We start from the raw sequence: 25,905 nt of genomic DNA, 5'->3' as shown, positions 1-25,905 counted from the left end.
TCTTCTCCATCTATAATATAAACATCTGTATTTTCTTCCATATCAAAAATTTTTATTTTAATATTTGCCACACCATTCGTTTTTTTAACACCATTAATTGTGATTAAGTTATCACTACTCAAAGAATTTTTATTTTCCTCTCGTAGTCTTACTAATTTTGAATTAATTATAGAAACATTCGAGCCTGAATCATAAATTCCAAAAATTTCTAATTTTCCGTCTAACAATAGTTTGACTTTAATTAATGGTGTTATTATACGTTTTTTGTCTCATTATTAATAAGTTCAACATCTATTACAGAATTATTTACAGCCTTATTATTCCCCTTCCGACTATAATCATCTGTCTGTTTAAACCAGCACCTTTCTTCAGGATGAAACCTGATACCTTTATTTAACTTTTCACAAGTTTTACATGGTTTTATTTTGTCAGTGTTTCCTTTAGGTTCAAAGGTATTTATCTTATATTTGATGAAATTCTTTTTGTTAGCCATGTGTTCATATTTTCCAATTTCCTTATAGAGGCTTGCCGTTGATTGCACTGTTTCTTTATCAATTTTATTTATTATATAATCTGGTAGTCCCATTACAATGAGATTTATCAATGTTTGTGTGTCAATTTGTCTGTTAATCTCTAACAATAATCTTTCCTTTTTTGTGGCATATTCGAGTAATGACCCCGCTTGAAATTTAAATGTAAACGCATATTTCACTTGCGACCAACCTTTATTTTCATACGTCTCACAAAAGTTGTCCTTCCACACTGGCCATTCCGATTTCACTGTTAGTTTTATTAACATGCTGTTGTACCAATCCAAGCACTGTTTTTCTAACCGATATTTTAAAATCTCAATTTTCTCTTGATCTTGTGTAATTTCGAATCTTTCACATTCCCTCTCAAATTCACTAATCCATTGGTTAGCACTTGATGATTTGTTCGAAAATTTTTCCATCAAAAATCTTTCAGCGGTTTTTTACAAAAGTTTTTTTTCTCTGATACATTGCTGGTAGTATTCTTGTGTGGAGATAATAGTTCTTTAGTTATTTCATCTAAATATTGATCGCCAAACTGTAAATTTTCACATCCGTCTAGATATATTTTCCTCAAATCTGTATTTAGAGGTATCCATATAGAACGTGTTTGGTGTCTTTTTTAGAGAATTTCTAATTTTCGTGTAAACGTCTGAAGATACTACGCTGGTATGCTTACTTGCAGGTTTTAGGTCGTCTGGGATTTCGAAAATACGTTCGTCCGGTGTTTCGATTGAGGTTATACAAATTATATTTGACTTTCCATCTGATGATCCCATTACCTCAAATTTAAATCGTAATTTCTCCATTTCAATTGATATTAACTAGAGTTGTCGTTTTATAAGACAAAGTACTACGTATGTTTATTTGGAACTTCAAACTATAAATTAAATAAACTTGCGTTGCTCTGAAATCAAAGATATTTTATTAAGTAATTAAGTACATACATCACAATAATAACACTATATAACCAAAATGACATATTCTTACCTGAAATCAAAGAAACGACAATTAAAGTTAATAATTTCAGTTTGTCGGTTCCTTTTTAAAATATTTTATAAAATTATATTTTCTCTCTATTTGCTGATTCACTTTCTGTCAACTGTCAACAAGCCATTTTACCAACCATGTAGGCCGCTATAACCTATTTAAAACTTAAAGGATTCACAGACTAGAATGTATATCCTTTACATATATAATTGAATTTGAGCAAAAATATAAGATAGAACCTTGTAATAGTGAACCAGCGATATGAAAGCTTGACCGATATCAAAGGAGCCTAAAATAATTGGAGTTATGACAACATGGGACGATCAAATTTGAAATTATGAATAGACAATAAGGTTTTAATTTGTACGTGTTTTATTTCATGAAACTTGTTCAATAGGGTAAAATTAGACATATCGGTGCATAGAAAATACACTTCTAACAATTCTTTAGTTTCCTATATTGGTCTAAGTATTACCGGATCATGCCCAAAGGTTTTTAACATTTGTCCAGTACTGGATCCACCAGGTGGAGTTGATATCAATGATGTGGTTGGTTAGAAGACACAACATTATCCTACAAAGATTCATCAAAAATATCATCGACATCTCACTAGAGTGCTATAAGCGTCGAAAGAAGCTATTTTATGTTCATATTTCTAAAACATCTATGTACATTTTAAATTAGTGCCAAAAGATGCTTTTTTTATTCACATTTCTGAAATCAATGTACATTTTAAATACAGTTAGGTCCTACATAAACCCATAAAACCGAAAACCAACATCAAAAGCAATACGTGACTATTGTGAAATTCAAATGAACAATATAAGGTCCGTTAATTAAGCGTGGTTAGGTCTGTCCCATCAGATGTACGGACCCTTGTCAACAGGCCTTACACTGAATTAGTAGTTAACTTGCTTCCTTGATAGTAGTAAGATTCTCGACAATGAACACCCAGAAGGGTAAATTGGATGTATGAAGAAGCGGGGAGTTAATTGAATGGTGAAGGAGCAAGAAGGTCGCCTGATGGTAAACAGCAATAGCGATACCATCAATATAATAAAAATATCAGCTATGTATTACATACTGTGTCTGTTGGGCCTCCTCTACTGCTAAGAGAGGTTCGGACTAAGGCCACCACGCTGGCCAAGTGCGGATTGGCAGCATTCACATACTCCCAGAAAAAAATTCTAAGGTATGCAGGTTTCCTCAGGATGTTTTCCTTTACCGAACAACGATTATTCACTAAGAATAACTTCAGAAAAGTCAGAGGTGCGTGCCATTAGGTTTTGTACCCATGGACATTCGTCTCGACAATTCCATATGATTTTCGACAAACAACTTGAGCGCACTATCGCTTTTTGGGGGATTTTTTGTACGATAGTGTAGCTACATTTTTTTTGTAAAAGCCACTACACGGTATATACTCAATTTATTTGCCGGCTATACTCTGAATTATAAATAAGTATTCCATAACATTGTACTGATAACCCTCATTTAGATCACCGAATAACTTGGCGAATAATTCGTACACGAATGACTGAATTATAAATAACGAATACACCTGAATATGCTGTTTACTCTCCCGTCTTCGTGACTATGCATTTGTACTCAGAATACCTAAATCAGGGGTTGACTAGAGGTTTCCAAACTTTTTTATCATAGACCACTTTAAAAATTTTGCTGGTTCTGGTGGACCCATGCAGCTAAATTTCTACCATATTCCCTAGAATTAGCAAGTTTTCACATGTAACAGCTCAGCTTCTTAAAATATTATCTACCTACATTGATAGGCCAACATTTTAGTTGTTAACTATCAAATCAGATACATTTTCGTGTGGACCTCCGCTTAATAATTATCCATTTTTTGGTCAGGCCAACGTAGACCCCTTTCAAGTCTCCCGTGGACCCCTGGGGGCCTGGACCACTTTGGGAATCAATGGGTTAGACGGTGGCCTAAGCATGCCTAATGCATGTGATATAAACATTGCAGTCATGCCACGCGTCACACGTAGACAACATTCCCTTCAAAATATCTCCACAATATAATCATCACTACATAGTATAAAACAAAGTCGCTTTCCCTGTCCCTACCTTTGTATGCTTTTAAATCTTTAAAACTACGCAACGGATTTTGATGCGGTTTTTTTTTAATAGATAGAGTGATTCAAGAGGAAGGTTTATATGTATAATAACATCCATTAAATAGTGGAGAAATATTGCACCCGTGCGAAGCCGGGGCGGGTCGCTAGTACAAAATATAATCAAGTAAAAACAATACCAATCAACGTTCATTAAACAAAGCGTCTAACGTACGTGGTTAAAACTCAATTCAATAACGTTGATTACAAAATCTTAATTTGAAAGAGAATACACACGTAATCTGCTTAGCAAAGTCTATGGAGGCTAAATTAAGTGCGTGCAGGGTTGCCTCAAACGGAATTTGGATTTACTTACGGAATTAACTGACACGTGTTTGAACATGTCGAGTTTTGAAATTACGGTGTTTTCTGGTATTTATGAAGTGCGGCGTGAGTAAGTTAAATATTTTATTACTCGACGTATTAAATATTAAACGGTTGATTGATTCAAGCACATTATTTAGACGTGTCCTATTATTGGGTTCATAGCTTTTGAAATTAAAGAACAAATTGTATACCCAAAAAAAAAAAAATTCAATTTTTGACATGGCCTAATTAAAGTTGCAATAGTGGATTTGAGATAGCATAATCTCGTATAAAAATTACTTTACTAGCTATTTATAAAACTTTATGACTAATTATTATTTACATAAATACTATAAACGATTGTCGTAACGAATCATATATGCGACAAATGGTTACTGCTAAAATTAACTAAAAGTTAGAAAACGTATAGACAAACACTCGCCACAAGAACTCGAAACGCGAGCGAACTTCAATCCTCTTATTGAGGAAAACCTTGTCTTTAATTATTTCCATTATGTTTATGCGTAAATCTAACGAAACGTCTTTGAAACGTTCCAATTCACTTTTTGGAAATTACATTTGGCCTTTTATTATCCGAACTCATCAATATCGTATTTATTTTTATTGAAATTATGTACTATGGCCCTACGTTCTTAGTTCGTTTGGTTGAAATCTAGGTTAACAAAAAGTTCTTTGGATCATTAAAAAATCGTTAGAAAAAATCTTTATGGTTTATTCCAGTCAGACCACGGCAGTTGCTACCTGCGTTTTTTTAGCGCCAAGGTCGCAGGCACAATGGAGCAACCGCCGCGTCGCCGTACCCTACAAAAAAGGATTTTTATATCAACAATTTGGCTGTGTGTTATCGTTAATCGTTGACCGTTGAAAAATATAATGCGTTGAATGTGGGTAAAAATTACTCTGCAGATCCTTTGTCCGAATACTTGTTTTAACGAGTTTTGAAAATGGAACGATTTATTTCACAATTTATATCGACTAAGGCACAAGGTTATTCAACTTCGTTGTTATTAAATCTTTTTATTTTTATATCCGATTACCTAAATACACATTTAAATATGGAATATGAATTTATTTACGTACAATTTGAAACAAAATGCGCAAGCGACAAAAGGGTTTAGTTCTGATCGTCGTTGATAGATGGCGCTATTTAAAATTTTGTTGCTCCAATAAATTATAATTAATATTTTATTAAATTCATATTATTAATTGTTTCAGATCGTGAAATTTCGTAAAGCTGCAGCGTCGTAAGAGACGTGGCGCCGCGGTTGCCCATCATGCATTAGATATCGCACAAACGATATCGAAACGTATGTACTCATATTTTAAGTCACAATTCTAACACAATATGATATTAGCTGTGCATTGTTAAAATGTCTACAAAACTGATCTAACATCTACAATATTATCAAAAATGTAATAGAATCTTCATTTATGGTAGTAGTTCCCCAAAACTCAATTGCGAAGTCAAACCAAGTCGTTAAAAGCAATATCTATTCGTACAGCAAGTATTAAATATGTATAGATCTCTATCTGAATTTGTTATAAATCTCGGCGTAAGTTCAACAGTTTGCAAGTTAAATGCTTCGGAGTACTCGAGGGATTAATTTTTAATAAGTTTCCTTGTCTGCTCATTAAAGTGATGTAATGTTTGTACCTCTAGGGCGCAACTCCTGTTACTAGTTTTAGTTAAGAACAGTTTATTTTACTTATTATTTCCTATTGAAAAATAATAAGTAAAGTAAAACACCTGTTGGATGATGTTTCTACTCCAATACTTTGGACTGTTACTGTTTATGGGCAGTCGTATCGCTTACCATCAGGTGAACGGCAAGTTCGTCTCGACACTCAAAGCAATATAAAAAGGATTGGTAAAAAATATCGTAAATATTTTTCATAAATGTTCTCTTGGATTTAGTATTAATACTAAACTAACTGACATATCGACTGTATCGTTCTGTCCTAATGTAGGGCGCTTAGTCCTAAATTACACTTAACAGCTAAAACAAATTCTCTGTAAGCCATTACCATATCAAAAGTCGCGTTCTCATTGAGGTCAGTGCATTAAACACCTCGCGATTGACGCCTTTTGAGCTCATTTAGTTCATTTCAGATTAAATGTACTGGTACATAGGGTTCTTTGTTCTTCCTATGATACAATATTGGGTCACTTGTTTAGTGCAAACGGCATGACATTCCATTACATCCGCGTAGAAGGTTTAATTTTATGTTCCATTTTTAAATAGTATTCAAAAATTGAATATTAAATTTTTTTAGAAACTAAATTTGTTTATTTTCGATTGTGGAAATATTTATTATTATTAACACTTACATATTTGAAGTTAATAACAATATTTATAAGTCGTTTTTGCACAATTTGGTATCAAACATACGTTTACACGTTTTTTTGGTGGAAAATTGTTAAACGTTCGATTCCCGGTGTGGTTTAACGGCTGACACGACTCGGCACCGTGAACGGCGGTTGGTTAATTGATTGTAATTACATTTCATGGTAATTTAACGTGGATGGGAAGTAGTATAATAATTCCATATGTTTTTATTTTGTGTTAACACACAACTTTTTATTATTCAACACAATACTTTATCATTTATATGCTTGTATTAAAAAATCTATAATCTTGTAGTAAGTCACTAATTTTATCATAAACCTGAAAACGGGTAATACTAGTATTATTGTGTGCTTAAACATTGTTCCTATTATCGGCTGTCCCCGAAAAATGACTCATAACCGACATGGCGGGTTTTGCACCATCTGCACTGTGGTGAGCGTTGACGGGTAAAATATATGTAGTAACCCAGCAAAACGAAATAGTCGTTATAAGCGCATAACATAAAAACTAAATCAAACGCGGACGAGACCTAGACTCGCTTGTACCACCAATTCCCCTTTGCAAATCAAAATAGCCCGCAGGAATCCATAACCAGGCAATTTAAAAAAAAAAAACATATCGACTTCGCTGTGGAAAACTCAATATTTACCCCATCTCACCGCACGGATGTGTTCAAATAAAGTTGAAATGCAAACTCGGTGCTTCATGTTGGATATAATTCATGTACTAGCCCCCGCGTGCGGTTTTATTCATGATCAATTCGTATAGCATCCATTCAGTTATGATTTTAGTTCGTAATATCAGTTCGTTGGACCATATTTGAAATTTGTATTGAGTACATGTTAATCCACTCGGATTTGGGATTGCGGTAGTGGTTCTGTAGTCTGACGTCTCAAAGATTTATAATGTAAAGCAAGCTTTGACCTTATTAATGACAATGCATTGTACGAAGATTCTGTAAATGGTAAAAAATTTAATCATCAAATAGTTCATAATTGGCGAATACACGAATGATGAACTATTTACGAACTAAGTCAAGAAAAGAACATAAAATTATGTATAGGCGATTTGGATTGATGCATTTTACTGTCCCTTCTCATTGTGCACTCCATTTAACATACATAATATTACTTTTTAATAAAAACTTTCAACCGAATTCCAATATCACCCTACCTCCAAAATTACAACGTAAAAAACCGAACAAAACACAAAATATCGTTTCTAAAATAACCCTTTATAGCTTCCGTTGATTTGGTTTTAACCCGCCGCTGCAGCCCACGGCGATCTCAAGTTCGTTTCTGATGCGATTTATTCCTACTCGACTCCGATACACGGTTACCTACGTCTTAATTTTGGTGTTCGTTTTTTGAATGATTTATTCATTCGGGTCGAATGCGCCGTGCATTTTCAAAGTGATGTTTTGAAATGGGAATTTAACTTATAATAACGTAGATTATTAGGGTTCAAAATCAGAATATAATGAGATGTTTTGAAGTTTTTGAAAATAAGGTATTATTATTAAAAAAAATGTTATCTGAATGCTTATCTTTATGTCCAATTTGTAATATCAGAAATAGTATTTGTTTGTTATATCTAACGCAAAGATACACCCCCGGGAACTGTTCATTTCCTCGTAAAAAAGAGTTATGCTGAATTTTAAATTGTTCGGTTATGAATGGAACAAATCATTTCTGATTTGTGTTCGAAATTGAAATATTAAAACATTTTTTATGTTCACACAACACTTGCCGCTAAAGAACGACAAATATTGCAATTTATTTTATATTTTAAAATAACATTGCATTAATTTCTCGTCGTCGGGTTCTTGCACTGTTTCGTTCGAAACGGTTATTGAAAAACGATTTGAATAAAGAATATTAAAAAATGCAATGTTCTTTTTTATTTTTTTATTCGAGCGTGTTTTACACTTTGGAATATCAATTTGTATTATTCTTTTATTTATAAAAATCCTTTAACCGACCTAAGACACATTTACCATAATGTATAAAAACGTTCTAAATTCGAATTATTCTTCGCGTCGCAGCGTCTTCAAACGTAAAAAAACATTAGCAAGCGTAAATTCAAAAACAAACCTTACTTTTCAATATAATAAATAAAATACCCGATCCAGCGTTCATGTATCGTATAACCCTCCATTTGAAGTCTCCATTGTAAGCGGAGACCGTTTGAGAACGTCTTAGAATTTCTTCGAGTGTCTTTAAAACTGTAAGATCAGTGATGTTAGCCGGATTGAGTTGAGGGCTTGTGTTACACTTTATAAAGCTTCATGTACTGAATTTAGATCTCAAATTGCTTTGACTAGTTTGTTTTACATAGATCAGACCAAAAAGGGGAACCATCAACGAAACTGAATTTATGGAAACAATCGCCATTGGCCCACCACACTCATTAAATACTAGGCATTAAAACAGAACATACAGGTAATCAAAGTTGGGCATTATCTGACCACATTAATTTGGTAACTTTAAAATTAAAACGGATTTGTGGATATTTCGAACCCGTCTCAATTGGAATGGTCAATGCGTACAGTTGAATATTTTATCATAAATGGTAGCTACATTAATGATTTTGTCGCATGATTAAACGTTGTACAATTTGGTATCATCTGGATCCTGCGGTCGGTTTGGTCGCGACGTATAAAACCGCGGGATTCGCCCAATGTCGCTGGCGTTCGCTTTTTGAAACACAGTTTAAAATTGGAGCTGAATTCAATTTTAATTTGAATTTCGAATGAAATGTTTTTTATCGTTACTTTTTCAATTTAATAAAAATTATTTATTTAAATTTGGAAAGTTAAATTTTAAAATATAGTTTGTTATTTATATTTTCTTATTTTGTGAAAAGAATTCGTAAAGTTTCATGATATATGTGTTTCAAATGAGCAAAATAATGTGTTTTAATTAAATAAAGCCTCGCTTAATAAATGTAATAAAGCGATGTAGCCATATTAAAACATGAACGTTGGAAAACATAACAAATTAATGGATGCGCGGGACTTAATCTCATATTTTGAGGTGAACATTTTGTTTTACAGATTTTTCGGGTTAACGAGTGTTTGCCAATTAAACTTTTATACTTCATCGAGTAAGTGCTAGTTTCAAGAGGGGTTTATGGCGCGGTGCGCGGTTAGATTTTAGTGGTTGGTATAATGCTGAACAAGGTCGTAATAGCTTAGTTGTTAATACCTTAGTAAGGTTCGAAGTTAAAAATTTGTCATTACACTATTAAGTAAACCTCGTGCACACATTGATCCAATGTAATCAGGGTTATAGCAAATTGTTATATAAGTAATTTCTCCTTTATTTAATAATAACTAGACAATGTTTATTTACAATAAATTATAATTGATTTTTCTTGAAGGTTTTATATCATATCAATTTAGCTGGCTAATTTTGTACATGTCATTGTGTTCCATAACGATAGAAAATTTACAAGAACAAAGAAAATAGTGTTACTGTACATTCGATGTAGTGTAAACTCTGCTAATAGTAAATAAAGTGTCCAGTTTATAAATTCTAAGGGCGTTATTTACTTTGCTACATATCTCATACTTAACAATTTTGATGTTTATTAATTTAGTTTATTGAAAGTGTATGATGTAAAGTGTAATAAATATTAATTAATAAATAAAGTAAACCATTTAAAGTAAGCAGTCTGTAATTAAGGTATTCCCATTTTTGTTTATTTATTTTTTTATTCCCATGATCTGTGATGTAAACTGCCATACACTATAATTGCTATATTGAAGAACACAGTAGCTTTCACTTGAACGGAAATCGTCTCGAGTATTTTAAACAAAAAACTTCAAGTTGTCGGCTTATCCTACAAAGGTTTTTGTGTACCGCATTCGCTTTGAAAATAAACGCATGTGAACCACTTAGGGTCTCGAGGGCCTCAAACTTTAACGGAATCTTTGAGTTAGTAAAAAATACACTTGGGTAGTCGGGTAAAGTTAACTTAGTAACTTGAAGATTTAACTATAATTAGTTGATATTTACTGTTTCTTTATTTTTAAAAATTACCAATATTCCTATGAATTTAAGTGTTATTTGTGTCCTTATTGTTGGTTGTTTGTTGTATAGGAAAGTAGCTTTTGCAGCACATGTGAAAAAAAATCGGGATAAATACTTTCCCGGGATAAAAGTAGCCTAGCACTCAGGAGTAATGTAGCTTCCTATTAGTGAAAAAAAAAACTAAATCGGTTTAGTAGTTCCTGAGTTTAGCGCGTTCAAACCAACTCTTCAGCTTAATTTATTAGTAGAGATAGATTTATTATCAAATAAAAACCACCTCTGTTCAAAATAGTATATCCAAGAATATTATAAACTATGTTTATTTATCTCTACGTCTGCGAAATACACAAATACTAATTGAAATTGGTTTATTTTGCATAACAATAATAATTTAATTAATTAATTTCCATAAAATACGAAAATTATCCGGTGCGTTGCATCAGTTATTTCGACAGTGTCAACACATTTCGTAATGTTATTCGAATATAATCATAAAACGAATGGTCCAATTCTTTACATTTGAAGGTTGGCAACTTTGATAAACGTATATCTAGCCTGTATTATATACTGTCCGACTGCTGGACACGGGCGTCCTCTACTACTGAGAGATAAGGCCTTAGTCCACCACGCTGACCTAGTGCGGATTGGTAGACTTCACACACCATCAAAATTCGTATAGAGAACTTCTCAGGTATACGGTTTTCCTCACGATGTCCATCACCTAATAGATGTGTTGCTATGGCGAAAGGTGAAATTTGCCGAAAGGGAACCCCAACATGTAGTTACTAATCACTACATAGTATAAAACAAAGTCGCATTCTCTGTCTCTATGTGTGCTTAAATCTTTAAAACTACGCAACGGATTTTGATGCGGTTTTTTTTAATAGAGTGATTCAAGAGGAAGATTTATATGTATAATAACATCCATTAAATAGTCAGCATTGCACCCGTGCGAAGCCGGGGCGGGTCGCTAGTATGCGATAAAGCAAATCGTTCTAATGATAATTAGATTCTACATTAATTCTATATAAAGGAAAGCAAGAATCGGGTTATATTGACCCTTCGCAACTGGTGTGCCAAAGTCTAGTCTAGACCCTTGAAATCGACAAAGTCATAAACAAAAGAGGTATGCAGTATTTAGTTATTCACGGGCGAACAATTCCTAAAGGTTGGCAGTACATTTATTATGTTTGTGTTGGTAGTACTGCACAAGACAGAGTGACCGACTTGTTTTTGTTTAGAAAAATAAAATGCTTCAGCGAGTGTCCATTTAAATAATTGTTATTATGTACTTATTAAATTGTAAAGCAAACAACGCAATGCAAATGAAGCCTGGCGTCCCGCGTAGCTTATAAAACAAATATAATTTGACGTCCATAATTAATTTAGATTCGCGCCGTCTGTTTGCCCGCGCCTGAATTTGCATGCCAACAAAATGTTTGCCGTTGTCATTTAGTAGCACTATGTAATGTGCTCACTAGCGCCATCTGTTGTTGAAATCTGTTTTTTTATTGCTTGGCTATAAACGTTCGTATTGAACTGTACAGTTTGTACGTTTACCTTTGAATCGATTAGGGCTTTATAAATGTAAGTAATAAATAAATGTAATATAAAAAGCCTTATTTCCTGCTGAAATAAAAAAAGAACAAATAAAACTAAAAAAAGCTAGTAAATTTTAAATAAAATATTAATATTCAAACTTCGTATGTGGATAAGAATCCCTCATTCTCAAAGGTGAAGGTCGCTTCAAGATTTCTAAGTGTCTGTTCTTCGCTGTCTAAATAGTATAAATGTAACAAATTATAAACACGCGAAATAAAGTAATATGTGGAAATAACCCGCACTACGTATTCACGTTTAACAAAGATACAAACAAATCAAAAACTCTCATATAGTAAATGTAGGCGTTGCTCGCGGCTTCGCCTGCGTGAAAAACCTTTCTTACAGTCTTTAAAACACCAGCGAATTATAGCGCATACTGAAAGTCGCCATGTATTTTAAAAGAGCTCCATTGTTATCTATATGAACAAATTACCATAATAAAAAGTAGCCTTTGTGTTAATCCAGAACAAGTTTTATCCGTGTGCCAAATTTCATCCAAATCCGATTAGCTTTAGCCGCGTTTACTTGGAACAAACATCCAGACATTATTGTCAACTTTCCGATTTATTATATTAATAGCTTTCGCCTGTGTCTCCGCTAGCGTGATATAATTATTCCTGAAATTCGCCGTAAAAAGCCTATACTTGTCAGGAGTAATGTAGCTTCCCATTAAGGAAAAAAAAACAAAATCGGTTTAGTAATTTGTGTGATTATTCAAACTACAGCTTCTAAGTATAGATTAAGTATCAAAGGTCTCCATCGCACCGATCGCTCCTTATCCTAGCTCAACGCCTATCGTCTCAAATTATTGAAACCAAACCATGGCCGCTCCGTGCAAGTTGGCTATTGTCTCTATATCAAACGGATGGGAAGTTGCACCGCGCCGACAAAGTTGCTAGCTATTTGGCGTAAACTAGCTGTTCAGTTACTATTGGTAGTTAGATTTGATCTCAACTTGCTTGTGAGACAGTTTAATTTCTAACCTACAGTTGGCTTCAAATTGTGATGAATGAAGTTCGTTGAATAATGCACAAATAAAGTTTAAACCCTATAACGTATACTAGTAAAGTCTAAATTCAGTTGTTTTTCCGTCTTCATTTATTTACACATCATTTTAAAATGCATGATTTTGGGTATATTCATTATGTGATGTACTCCGGATTAATTTTAGTGTTACTATTATAGTCAAAACTGCATATCACATGTTATCCTTAAATCAATCAAAGACTTCTCCTCCAAATTATACTGAAACTCCTTAACTTTCCTAACAGATGTTTATTAAAATTGCGATAAATCCAACGAAAGTAACATTTAGTTTATTCCGAGAACAAACCTAAGACATTCTACACCACCAAACTACACTACCACTCCTAGTAGCATACCACGGAGATGGTAGGTCATGACCCATGGCGGCAACTAAAAAAGCAGCGAGCCATAAATTGTAAATCGGATACATTGAAAGTTTAGGAATTAATTTTGAAAATAGACGCTACAAATATTGGTTTGGCTCCGTAAGACCCAGTCTACGTCACTAGCAACTTATTCATTACAAACAATCCCCGATAAATCCAATACATTGAACCGATTGGTATTAAAATTCCCGGCAAGCGAAAGCCAGCTGATTCGCGGAGCAGTGGAATCGCGAATAATTCCTGGATACTGATGTTATTCCAATGAGCTCGAAGGAAGTGACTCATGACTAATTGTAATCCGTTAAGGATCTTGATATACTGTGACCTTTATCGCTTAAACAAATTATACTTGTACTTTAGAACTGATTGTAAAAATAGCAATACTAGAGTGTCTTTCCCGTTCTACTCTGGTGGAAACTGCTTTCCGAACTGGCGGTGGAATATTTGACGGAATCTAAATACACAATTCACGTTCTTTATCCTCGAAGGCGTAGGCAGAAACGCAATAAATGCACCCAAATTCCGCTGTGTGTATTCCGTTCCATGATGTGATAGAGGGCGAGCCTATTGCCATATCGGGCTCAGATTCCAGACTGCGAACTGATACTTACACAAATTCAATAAGAGGTTTTTTAATATTATACTAATACTTACTACTAGCGGCGATAGCCTAGTTGGGTGTGGAACGGACTGCCAGGACGAATGTCCGCAGGTTCAAATCCCAAGGGCACACACCTCTGACTTTTCTAAAATATCAGCTGTGTATTCTTTGTGAATTTATCGTTCGCTTTGACGCTGAAGGAAAACATCACGAGGAAACTTGCACATCTGAGAAGTTCTCTATAGAAATTTCGAAGGTGTGTGAAGTCTACCAATTCGCACGAGGCCAGCGTGGTGGACTAAGGCTTAATCCCTCTCAGTAGTACAGGAGGCCCGTGCTCAGCAGTGGGCAAGTATATAATACAGGGCTGATATTATTATTATATATTTAGTCCAATTCAGTTCGGTGTGAAACCCCCATGCCTCGGATAACACGTAAAACTGTTGGTCCTGCGCCTGATCTCCCCAGTCATGTCGCATTGCTATCTCACCGGACTATGAGAGTAAAGGAACAGAGAGTGCACTTGTGTATTGCGCACACTTATGTACTATAATGTCTGCTGATCAGCTGTAAGTCAAAACCCACCATCTTGCCTCTCAATAAGGTTTAAACTAGGACACCGGTGATGTTTTGACAGCTATTTAAGCAATTCTTAACCACATCTTTACGCTAAAACAAGTTTGTAAGTATCACAATATTAGCCAATCACAACGACCCTATGTCTACGCACTGCGAAGGCTGCCATGCCGTCAGCACTGAGAAACAGACTTGTTATCACAGCTTAACTCCTTCCTTAGATAAAAAACGTCTATGATAAATGTCTACTTGAGATTTTACTCAAAAGTCAGATTGATTTATAAATACGTCCCCAGATCACAAAGTAACCCCGGAATCGCTTAATTTAATCCAAATCTGACAGCGGGATCCGGGTGACGTCACGTTTGTTGGCCATAATTGGATGATAGACGTGCCTTGCGAGAGAAGCTCCTTCGTCAAATTTACTCCGAGATTGTGTTTTGTGGAAGGTAGCATTTATTTTAGTTTTTTCTTATATCAGCTTGACAACTGATGCGCTTGATGGTAGGAGTGGGAATTGATTAGCCCTCGCCAATTAAATCAATTATGTCGGCTTGTTTAAAACTTATATGCTTGCCCCCTCATTCATAGACGTTTTTTATCCAAGGACGGAGTGTGATTGGCTAATATTGAGATACAACAATATTAGCCAATCACAACGCCCTATGGCTATGCACTAAGGCTGCCAAGCCGTCAGCACTGAGACACAGACTTGTTACCACAGCAATGCTCCGTCCTTAGATAAAAAGAAGTCTAAGAATAAGGGGAAATTAATCTTTAGAGAATATTCGGCAAAGAACTTCCTGTGGCCATGATGCTCTTAATATTATTCATGAACATATATTATTATTATGATTCGTAGCGTTCTAGATTCCATTCCCAGGTCCAATAATTATTTAAGACTCGAAATAAAAAATCACGATTGGACGAAATTTAACTTTGTGTTATCCATAAACTTAAGAGGTTAAAAAATCCTTAATTCTCAAATCATAGACGGTCTTTTACATTCTGGTCTATATCGTGCAGAAACATGTAAATCAGGCTTTATTCAGGTTGCCGGATATGACGTCAGTGAAAGGTGGCGAGGCTCGCATCTGTTCGCTTCCTTCGGACAAAGGAAGTTGAAATTATGGTTAAATTTAATATAAGGTCCTTGGGCTTCGTGTCGTATGCAAGCCAGTTTTCGTTTTGCATATCGAATAACTTAACAGTCAACTTTGTAATATCAAAAAGGTATAATTTGGTAATTTTTTTGAAAAATTACACGCTTTTTATGCTACTTTACGAGACAAGCCAGTACGTTTTAAAATTACAAAATTAGATCATTAACTACAAGACCCTGACCTATGCCAACGGACTAGGATCAAACATGTACAAATTATACTCGGACAGATCAGCGAACTTTTGTTAACAGCAAGATTTCAATTGTATACAAAACTAGCTTTTACATGCGGCTTCGCCTGCGTGACTTTTCCGGGATATAAATTTTCTAGATATAAAAAGTGCCTTACAGCACTCAGGAATTTCGTATTAGTGAAAATAAAAAATCGGTTTAGTAGTTCCTGAGATTAGCACGTTTAAACCAACAAACTCCTCAGCTTTATCAGTCTTACTTATAAACTTGTTTTAGCGAGCTGGTTAAGAATTGCTTAAATAGCTGTCAAAAACATCACCGGTTCCTAGTTTAAACCTTATTAAGAGGCAAGATAGCGGGTTTTGACTTACAGCTGATCGAGTAAATTTGTGTTCTAACTAGGCATAGCGTAGTGAGATTTTTATAAGTAAGATTGTATATGTTAGTATATAAAATCATAAAGTATAACAGTAGACAAATAAGACATATAACATTATGCCACAAACAATAATTCTAATATATTTAATCTCTCGAAATCCTTCAGCCCCTCAAAAGTTACAAAACAGATGGACCATTTAGTCTGCCTCGATGAGGAGTCGAACCTACATGTTGCTTTAGTCGTCTTCTTACAGTAAATTTACGAAATTCTGACAAAGATATTTTGCTAAACATATAGTAGACCTATATAGCGGCGATAGCCTAGTTGGGTGTGGAACGGACTGCCAAGTCGAATATCTGCAGGTTCAAATCCCAAGGGCATACACCTCTAACTTTTCTAAAATCATGTGTGTATTCTTTGTGAATTTATCGTTCGCTTTAACGGTGAAGGAAAACATCGTGAGGAAACCTGCTCAGCTGAGAAGTTCCCTATAGGAATTTAGAAGGTGTGTGAAGTCTACCAATCCGCACTAGGCCAACGTGGTGGACTAGGCCTAAACCCTCTCAGTAGTAGAGGAGGCTCGTGCTCAGCAGTGGGCAAGTATATAACACAGGGCTGATATTATTATTATTATTATAGTAGACCTACTTCAATATTGATAATATATTATTGATATTTACGCAGAAAATAATCTAATATCAACGTGGAATATTTTATTCCGAGAAACACAGTTCCTAAAAACGGAACGGAAAAGTTCGTAGAATAATTTTTCGTTTTATTTATCTTATCATCCTTTGTTCATTTTATGGCTTAACATGCCATCTTATTGTGAAATGCTAAATTGTGATAATTTATTTGAAGGCAAATTGTTTTTTTTTAAAACGCTTTTTAACATCTTAGGTCATTAGCGACCACAGCTACAGGACAATCAGTGGGTCATACTAATATATAAACATTAATTAACTTTAAAAAACAAATTATTTAAAACCTATCTCACTTAAATGTTCTTTGAGTGTATCAAGTAACCAACATTAAATTTTTTCACTGTATACAGTACAATTGCAAATTGTTCTGTTTCCCGTATATTAATAAAATATTTAATTCATCAGGGCCAGTTCCTTTGTAACCCAAAGTATTTGCTGGCTTCTCTTTTTGTATAATTTCTGTTGAATCTAATAACCGCATTTTTGCATATTAGTACCTAAATGTTATATCGGGTTGCCTTTCCGAAAATTTAATTTCACTGTAGGAAACCACGCATCAGCAATTAAAGTTTCTATTGAGTTTTTTTAGGTACAGGAACCTGGGTTAACGTAATAGTATGTTTAAATTCTTTTATCTATAACTTGGAACATTTGCAAGCATTTACTGCGCCACAGCCACTGCTTTGTCGGTAAAGCCTTTGTTCCGATGTGTTTAACTTTAACCGACAGCTTTTGTTTATTGTGAATAAGCAGGTTAATTCTATTTTAAAATTAATATTTATTGTGTATAAACAGGTTAATTAGATTTTGAAAATTAATATTTATTGTGAATAAGAAGGATAATTCCATTTTTAAAATTATTATTGAACCTACTTTTATGTATTGTATGTCTAAATTATAAAAAACGCAGTGTAAACCTTTTTTTGTTTTTTTTTTAATTATATTGTTTTATATTTTGTTTCAGGTAAGTAATGGAGATAATTTCAGCACGTAGATTCTCTGTAAGTTTTTCAATGATATGTATATAACAGCATATTTTTGAATATAGAATGAGTTTATAACTTCCTACATATGTAGACCACGTAGCATAAAAAAATAACGTGAAAAAATCATTCAAAAATATACTATAGTACGAAATTAACTCCGTATAATAATACCTACGTAGTTTTTTTTTAATATTTTTTTTTTATTTTAAATATACGAATTAAGTTTAATACCAATTAATAACATACATTTACGACTCAATAGAATGTACTATGTCGTCAAAAAGTAGTTATATTTGTTACACGTCTCGATGCATTGTGTCAATAGTAAATAAACGTTTAGATACCAGCATTGCGAATGAACGATATTCAGCCGGTAAGAGCGGTTACAATGGCGCGTCACAACACTGTTACAGTATATTTAGCAGTAGGGCAACTTTGGATCAATTATTTTCAATAGTTTAGATTTTAATGATACGGTATAATGAGTACCGAGTTTGTTAATAATAAAGATTGTTTTTTTAAATCTTGTATCCATCTTATTTGATAATTTGCCCATAACCTTAGATAATTGATTAATTTGATTGGGTAATGTTAATAGTGCTATTTAAATAATTATAGTAATAACATAGTAACGTCGATGCCCTGAAGTAGTTTAAGTCAGCGTGGTGCCGCTTATACTAGTATTTGATTCTCCTATAAAAAAAGGTTGTATTTGTGACCCAAGATCACTTTTCAATGGTTTGATATTGAAAAAGTCCCTAAAGATTTACATGACACGCGAAACGTAAAATTAAAATACAAAAATACGATACATAAAATGTTATACTAGGAAATAATTTTAATCTCACATAATCGTTCCCTATGGTGCATGAGTCATTGGAAACAAAGGAAATAAAGTGTCGTTACATTTCATGGAAACATTTAGCGACGGTTGCACGATTAAATCACTTAAGCGCCATTTTTTTTTTATTTTATCTAGTTTAATGACCCAGAAAAATACTAATTCTAAATATATCGACGCTAGAAAGCATAAACGCTGTAACCCTGAAAGTATGAACTTTACACCAGAGCCAAAAAACTTTTGAAATTTTAGAAAAAAAAACATAACTCGTGAACCGTTACACCTACAACCTTGCGGTTTTTAGCAAAGTTGTGCAGTTTGTGCTCAGCTATAATATGGTCATTAGCTATTTCATCTAAAGTTCCCTGGACAAGATTTAATATGGGTTACAGCAAATAGAACTTTTTTTTGAGACCTCGAAAACGCTGTAACCATATTAAACAAAGTATGAAAGATTCCTTTTGTCACGTTTTTTGGGAAAGCATAAACGTTGTAATTAGCATACTCTCTATTTTAAAATGCTGTAAGCAATGGAACAGACTATACTTAAACGTCAATAAAATGCTGTAACTATGGTAGAAGTTGAAATAAAGGACTTTTAAAAAGTTAAAAGCTAATATTTTTATTAGGAACTCTCTTTTTGACTACAAAATTATTATATTAAATTAACTTTTATCACTCTACTGTATATTCCTTTGTAGAAATCTCTCTTAAATTAAATGGTAAGCAATAAAAACAATTTAAAAATGAGTAATCCTTTACTTTTATGATTCAACCTCTGACTGATTTTTAACTCTACTATATTAACGACTTTTTCTTTCTCATTAATCTTCTGAACATCTTTATTCCTTTTGAACAGCGTTCTCGGAATCAGCTTCTTTTGCTTTGGAATCTTCGAAAAAATAAATTAAAAATGAAATTCTTAAAAAAAAATCATAATCGAATCATAACAACTAGCTTTAAAAGGTATTTAAGAAATATTAATAATTAAATAAAACAAATAATATAAATACAATTTATAAAAAATGAAACAAATACAATAAATAAATAGGTAATAATAATTGTTTTCTTCAACTAAATATTATAGACAAAATTAACTTTGGTCAATATTTCCTTATCATAGTACGTTCGATTGTTGAGGATCTTTTGTTTCTTCAGAAACATTGTTGTTATCATTAGGTATTGACGATGGGTATGGAGCTGGTGTTGTAAAAGAAAACACGGTACCTTTTTGGTTCCAACGTTTTCTTTCTGGAAATTTCGACCTTCAGAATAAGCTCCGTGGACGGCTGGAAACGAAAGTGAATACTGAGAAATTAAAAGTTATTATGGAGGCGGATCCATCGCAAACAACTTTAGAGTTAGCTGCAGGGCTCGGTGTGAGCGATAAAAGTATTTTAATCCTTTTGAAGCAAATCAGGAAAGCAAAATAGTTTGAAAGGTACCTCATAGATTGAGTGAATCAAACCAGCAAAATCGCGTCGAATGCTGCGTTACATTGCTCAACCGACATAATAATTATAGAATTTGTAATCGAATGATTACCTGTAATGAAAAGTTCTTCACAACGGCTGGATCCTAGAGAACCATCCAAATCCTGCCCCAAGGGAAAATTGATTCAAACCGCGATAGAATCCGGAAAATTAGTTTAATTTCAATGTCTAAGATTCGCGTAAACATAAGAAACTATTATGATTCAAAGAAGATTAGGTACTTGTGAGTGTTTGGTGGACTAGTACCGGTGTCGTTCACTAACGTTTTCTAATATCTGGCCAAACGATTATGGCAGATATCTATTATCAGCAACTGCAAACCATGATGGGCAAACTAGCTGCCAAACGGAGGCTGGTCAATCGCTGTAGGCCACTGCTGCTTCAGGACAAGGCTAGACCACACACTGCACAACAGACAGCCACTAAACTAGAGGAATTGCAATTGAAATGTCTGCGACATCCGCCGTACTCTTCCCGGACCATGCTCCAACAATTACTATTTTCGAATTTTGATCAAATTTCGACTCCGATTCCAAACCGCCTCCAGAAAGTTTATTGATTCTCGCCCCCATGTTTTTTTTAGTAAAGAGATCATTGAACTCCCTACAATTAGTAAAAATGTATAGATAACAATAGCGCATACTTTGATTAATTAATTATATTAAAAAAAAATCCAGTATGTATTTTTCCCATACAAAATGCCAATTTCTCATGTCAAAACCTAGTATTAAGAATTTCTATCAATTTTCCGTTTATTTCTTTATAGATTTTTTCACTGAGAATCGTTATTTTTTTATTATTACAATTTTCAGTTACATCTATCATATCATCATTATTTGAGATGGAATTAAACTCTAGTGTTAAATATTTTCGCTATATACGACGTTCAAACGACATCTGAAATCAAATTACTAAATATATTATTTAATTAAGTAATTTTAACATTTATTCTTAAAATGAAAAAAAAAATCTCAGGACTTTTTTATTATAACTCACAGACTTATTTTATCTACTGCTTTTGCTTATCAAAATTACAAAATTTTAGTCAATGTCAATTAAGAGATTTTCAAGATCTCAAGAAATGCTTCAAAATTATATTACTAAAATTAATATTGCTCCTACATTTTACATAATGATAGTAGTTAGGTTATAATTTACCTATTACAGTAAATCATAATAAAAGGAAACATTGGACAATGCTTAATTAGTGTATAATCGATAAAAAAAAATATGAATGTAATTAAAAACTTATCGTTAAAAGCTCCAACTTACAGCAAACACAACACTGCACGACACGAAGCGACTAAGACGTTTCGTCGGCTGCAAAAAGGTGCCACGCGACTGTATTAACGCAGTAATTCAAAGATTTTCAAACGATCGATACGGTACGGATCGTATTTTCAAACGATGTAAAAGGATTTAAATTAGTAATCTGCTCATGTCACATACCATGTAAACGTTGTAACCTTTAGAGTGTATATTATTTACATACCGTATAAACGCTGTAACCTGAGTGTGTCTAAAAATGTTTTCCCGTATTAACGCAGTAACCATGGTCACACTTTAGATTACGACCGATCAAATGCTGTAAGTACCTTTACTACAAAAAACACTAGTTTTCGGTGGGTTACAGCAATATTAAGTCTGAGATATGTAAAAAAATCACCAAAATTTTACGCTGTGCAAAAATTTTTTTTCATCCTAGAGCAACGAGAGTTGGTTCATTCGACGCAGAAAAATTTCCTGATTCCAACGGTGTAAAAAACGTATTTTCGATATTTCAAGGGTTACAGCGTTTATGCTTTCCAGCGTCGATATAGTAAGTGTAGATCATAATATCGCAATAAATAATCCTAAGTCAGTTATCCCTACAACCGTCGGCACTCAGGTTATGTTTAGGTTACTGTTGAATATATTTAACTACATGCATTCACCTGAGCTTAACACGATTGCATTTTATTTCACTAGCCTTTACCACCCCGAAGCCCTTCCAATGCACAACTCGTAAAGCACTTTGAGGGGAGCAAATAATGACTACCCCAACTTATCCGCTTAGCTTGCCGTTAGGTAGCCTTAGTCTATCTGTAAGTCTTTGTCTCCGTGAGGGATTGGTGCTTTCCCAATGTCAGCCTGCAACCTGCTTGTAGAGGACAATTTCAAAGCTTGCTACGAATTTTCAATTTAAACCTGTTGTAATAGACAAATTTCCTTATTTATATATTATTGCAAGCCACGTAGGTTTAAAAAGAAATTGCAACTTTACCTATTTGACGCAGACGTACGTTACGTTACGTTACGTATCAAATGTAAACTGCCTCCATACGTCATCCAACTGTGAAAGACAAATTACACCTCTGTCATCATAGAAATACTTTACCTACCTTAACATGAACCTACTGCACACTGAACTGTGACACGGCTGGCGCGGACAGCGCCCCCGAGCGCGGGCGACGTGGGGCGGCGGAAGTGACGAAATCTCCGCCGCGTCGCCATGGCAACCGCCGTGTTTACCGCGCCATATCGATCGCCGCGTCTGCCTGTTTACATTCGCTGCAAGTCGGCAGGGACGCGGCAACGGCCCACCATGAACGTATTGCGAGAAATTGATTCCACTCATCACTGTGTGATGTGATCTGTATTCGTTAACGTAATTGTGTGTTTATACACAAATTTAATCATTTTATTTAAAAAAATAGAGACGTGTCAGTGGCGAAGCGTCCATGCAACCCGATTCCTATCGGCTTCCCTTTTAGGTTTATTTACGTTCGTATTAGATTTTATTTTCTGTTAAATTGGTTGCGATATGTTGACTAAGGCAATGTCTTTTTTGCAACGGGTTACCTTTTGAGAAATTTCACCCTTTCCCACTGAGATGTGTTAAGTTATACCAAGTTGATGTAAGGTTCTAGGACCATGCCTAATCGAAATCTACATAATTTTTCATATAAAAAATCCATAATGACTCTGATGATCCTAGAAATCACGGACTAAAGTTGAAGCCGTAGTCTCATCCTAAAACACTTAGGAGATCGGTAGACCAACACGATGCTATTTCCGTAGCTTCAAGGGTATTATTCCTGAAATTTAACTCGCCCGATCACGCGATTCCCTTAAACGGGTAATTGTTTCGTCAATCAGGCGTTATTTCTTTGTTCCATGCCTTTTGTTCACCCTTCGTGTAGATCACGCGAAATTCACCAAATTATTATGTTATTACAGCTCCTTCGGTTCATGTTGCCCTGGTAGCTCAATTTGGATTTTTGTTTACGATAATGACCATTTAACCGTTTTTGAGTAAACGATCCCAATCTTAATCTACGATTGGAATCTGAGGATAAAAGAAGCTAAGTACGTAATAATGCTGTGATAGTAGGGTTTTGTTTTTGGGTATCGGACTCCACAGGCAACAACGGGGAAATCTTGCTTAAGTATTCTTTATAATGATTGTGTTATGTGTTATACCTTTTGTTAAATAATAAAAAAAAATGCGATACTAGAATTCTCCGGCTTAGGGACTGCAGGGCTCTAGGGAAAGTTGGCAGATATTTGGGGAAGGAAGTATGCGGGAAGGAAAAGGAATTTAGGACGGGCGGTGGGGAGAAGGCCAAGAAATATTGGCGAGCGAGCGAGTAGTTACAACCATGAGGTAAACACACTTAACTGTGTGCCAGGACCTCGACGAATGTCCCTCCGTTCATGGGCGTGCATTCGTGGAGACCGAGTGCACAAAAATTGGTTAAAAAATGGGCGAGTAATTCATACTTAAAATATTGTAATGTGCAGACGTGGGCGCGATGTGGGGATATCGCTTCATCTCTTTCTTTCGTACGCGTCGTAATTCCCGATGACGTCACATGTGGGTATTTAGTCTCTTTTCTGTTTCTTGTTAATTACCCCTTCCATCGAAATTCAAAGACTTATAACTTGTTGATTTTTTAACGGATTTTTAATAATTCCTTCTGTGTTATAATTTATATTATGTAAATATTTGATAATAGTAAAGAACAAAAATGAGTCCGGTACCCTATTGCCTCGGGGAGGTCTGTGATAATAAGATTTGACGTCCCCTTCACATTATGGGATTGTATGGCATGGTGAAAGGTGGGTGCACCAGTTGCGTCTCTACCCTACGGGAATTACAGGTGTGTGTACACCATTTAATAAACTTATATAAAATGTTCTTATGTAATAAAATTAAGTAAATTACCCATATATGTGGTAATTTTTTATATTTTATCTCAGTTATATTTTACCAATTTCTAAGAATCCTTAGTTCCATTGTTATATTCAGTCTTCGCATAAAATCAAAATCTATGTATAGATTCAACCTCGACATGGCCGGCACCTGCAATCGATACAATATGATGCAAACGAATCGAGTTACAGTCATCGATATCGATGCGGTGTGCGTAACACAACACTAAACGGAAGGACTGCACACCGCGCTCCATTTGTAACGTTTTATTTTGCTATTTTGTATTTTAATTGCAAATATGTTATATAAATATATAATGAAGAAATTCATAAGGTATGCCTTGGTAAGTGATAATGACCAGGCCTACTTAAATTCAAATTAATGAACGTATAAATAAGATATATTTCTTTTATGATTAAAACTGCTTCGGTGGTGTAGTTGCAGTGCTGAGGTGTTGGGCTCAATTCCCGGGTCGGGCAGAAGTTTGGAATTTATGCCCGAAATGACTTGCTACCCTATCACATCATGAGACGCACTATACGAGTACATAGCAGAAATTCGTTGCACCAGTTGCATCTTTGTCTATCCCCTAGGCGATAAAAGGCGTGATTATTGGTTGTTTTCGGGCTTTATAGTACCGAAATTAGGCTCAGAAGTTAATTCTTCGTCGTCATACACTCTTAACAGAGCGATCATGTTTAAAAAGCTGCCGTGTTCGCAATGCTAAATCAATACGCGCTGTTAATTGTAATGTATTATAAAAATAAATTGTTTACTTGCGTAGATTAGTGCGACGTATATATTTGATCCACTTATTCTAATAATAGACGTGAAACATGCATTTAAATGTGTTGCTATCACAAATTCAATGCGTTTTCCCTATCGGTGCAGATCCGAGGCATTTCGCGGCTCCCCAACCGGTCCGATATCTTTTGGCAGGAAATTCAAAGATTTTCCAATGCTAGTAGGAAATAGCGTTCCAGGAACGGCACAGTCGCCGACAGGGATAAATCGGGATGAGTTTGTGTGTTTTATTTTGTAATGTAGTTGAATTATTGCAACATTTTTACTGCTTTTGCGTCTTGGACTATATAAAGGACATCTCTCCTTCCTGCCATATTCTATAAGAGCTAATGCATATTATAATCGTTCTTATTCTTTTGTTTAAAATTTCACGCACAATAGTCATATACAGGTATCATTTTGATATTGCGTTACTAAATGAAATCTACTCGTCTTCACCTTTGCTGACTTTGTGCCAAAATTAATCCAGTAATAACGCATATTTTCACCAAAAATCTGGGTTTTAGTTTTTAGATTTTGTGATCATTTTGTGGTTAATTGCGAATATGCTATGTGCGTGAATGTGTTTTCGACTGAAAGTATGATGTCGCT

The 25,905-nt window shown here is 34.4% G+C and overlaps 1 protein-coding gene across 11 annotated transcripts in view; it reads left to right on the top strand.

Moving 5' to 3' along the window:
- Positions 1–25,905, top strand: part of LOC115447677 (brain tumor protein) — a 520,294-nt gene that overhangs the window by 374,055 nt on the left and 120,334 nt on the right. For 9 of the 11 annotated variants that reach the window (XR_003939029.2, XM_037447641.1, XM_037447643.1 and 6 more), the window contains one exon: positions 5,201–5,292. The exons of 1 other annotated variant lie outside the window; for it this stretch is intronic. The gene's annotated coding sequence lies outside the window, so the exon portion shown is untranslated. Of the gene's footprint in view, positions 1–5,200; positions 5,293–17,959; positions 18,136–25,905 lie in introns of those variants that run through there. One more of the 11 variants, XR_005114083.1, reaches the window with a different exon arrangement.

This window comes from Manduca sexta, chromosome 7 (assembly GCF_014839805.1).
Source record: "Manduca sexta isolate Smith_Timp_Sample1 chromosome 7, JHU_Msex_v1.0, whole genome shotgun sequence".
Taxonomy (NCBI): Eukaryota; Metazoa; Arthropoda; class Insecta; order Lepidoptera; family Sphingidae; genus Manduca; species Manduca sexta.
The sequence above is the reverse complement of the archived record's forward strand: the minus strand, read 5'-3'. Positions and strand labels throughout refer to the sequence as shown.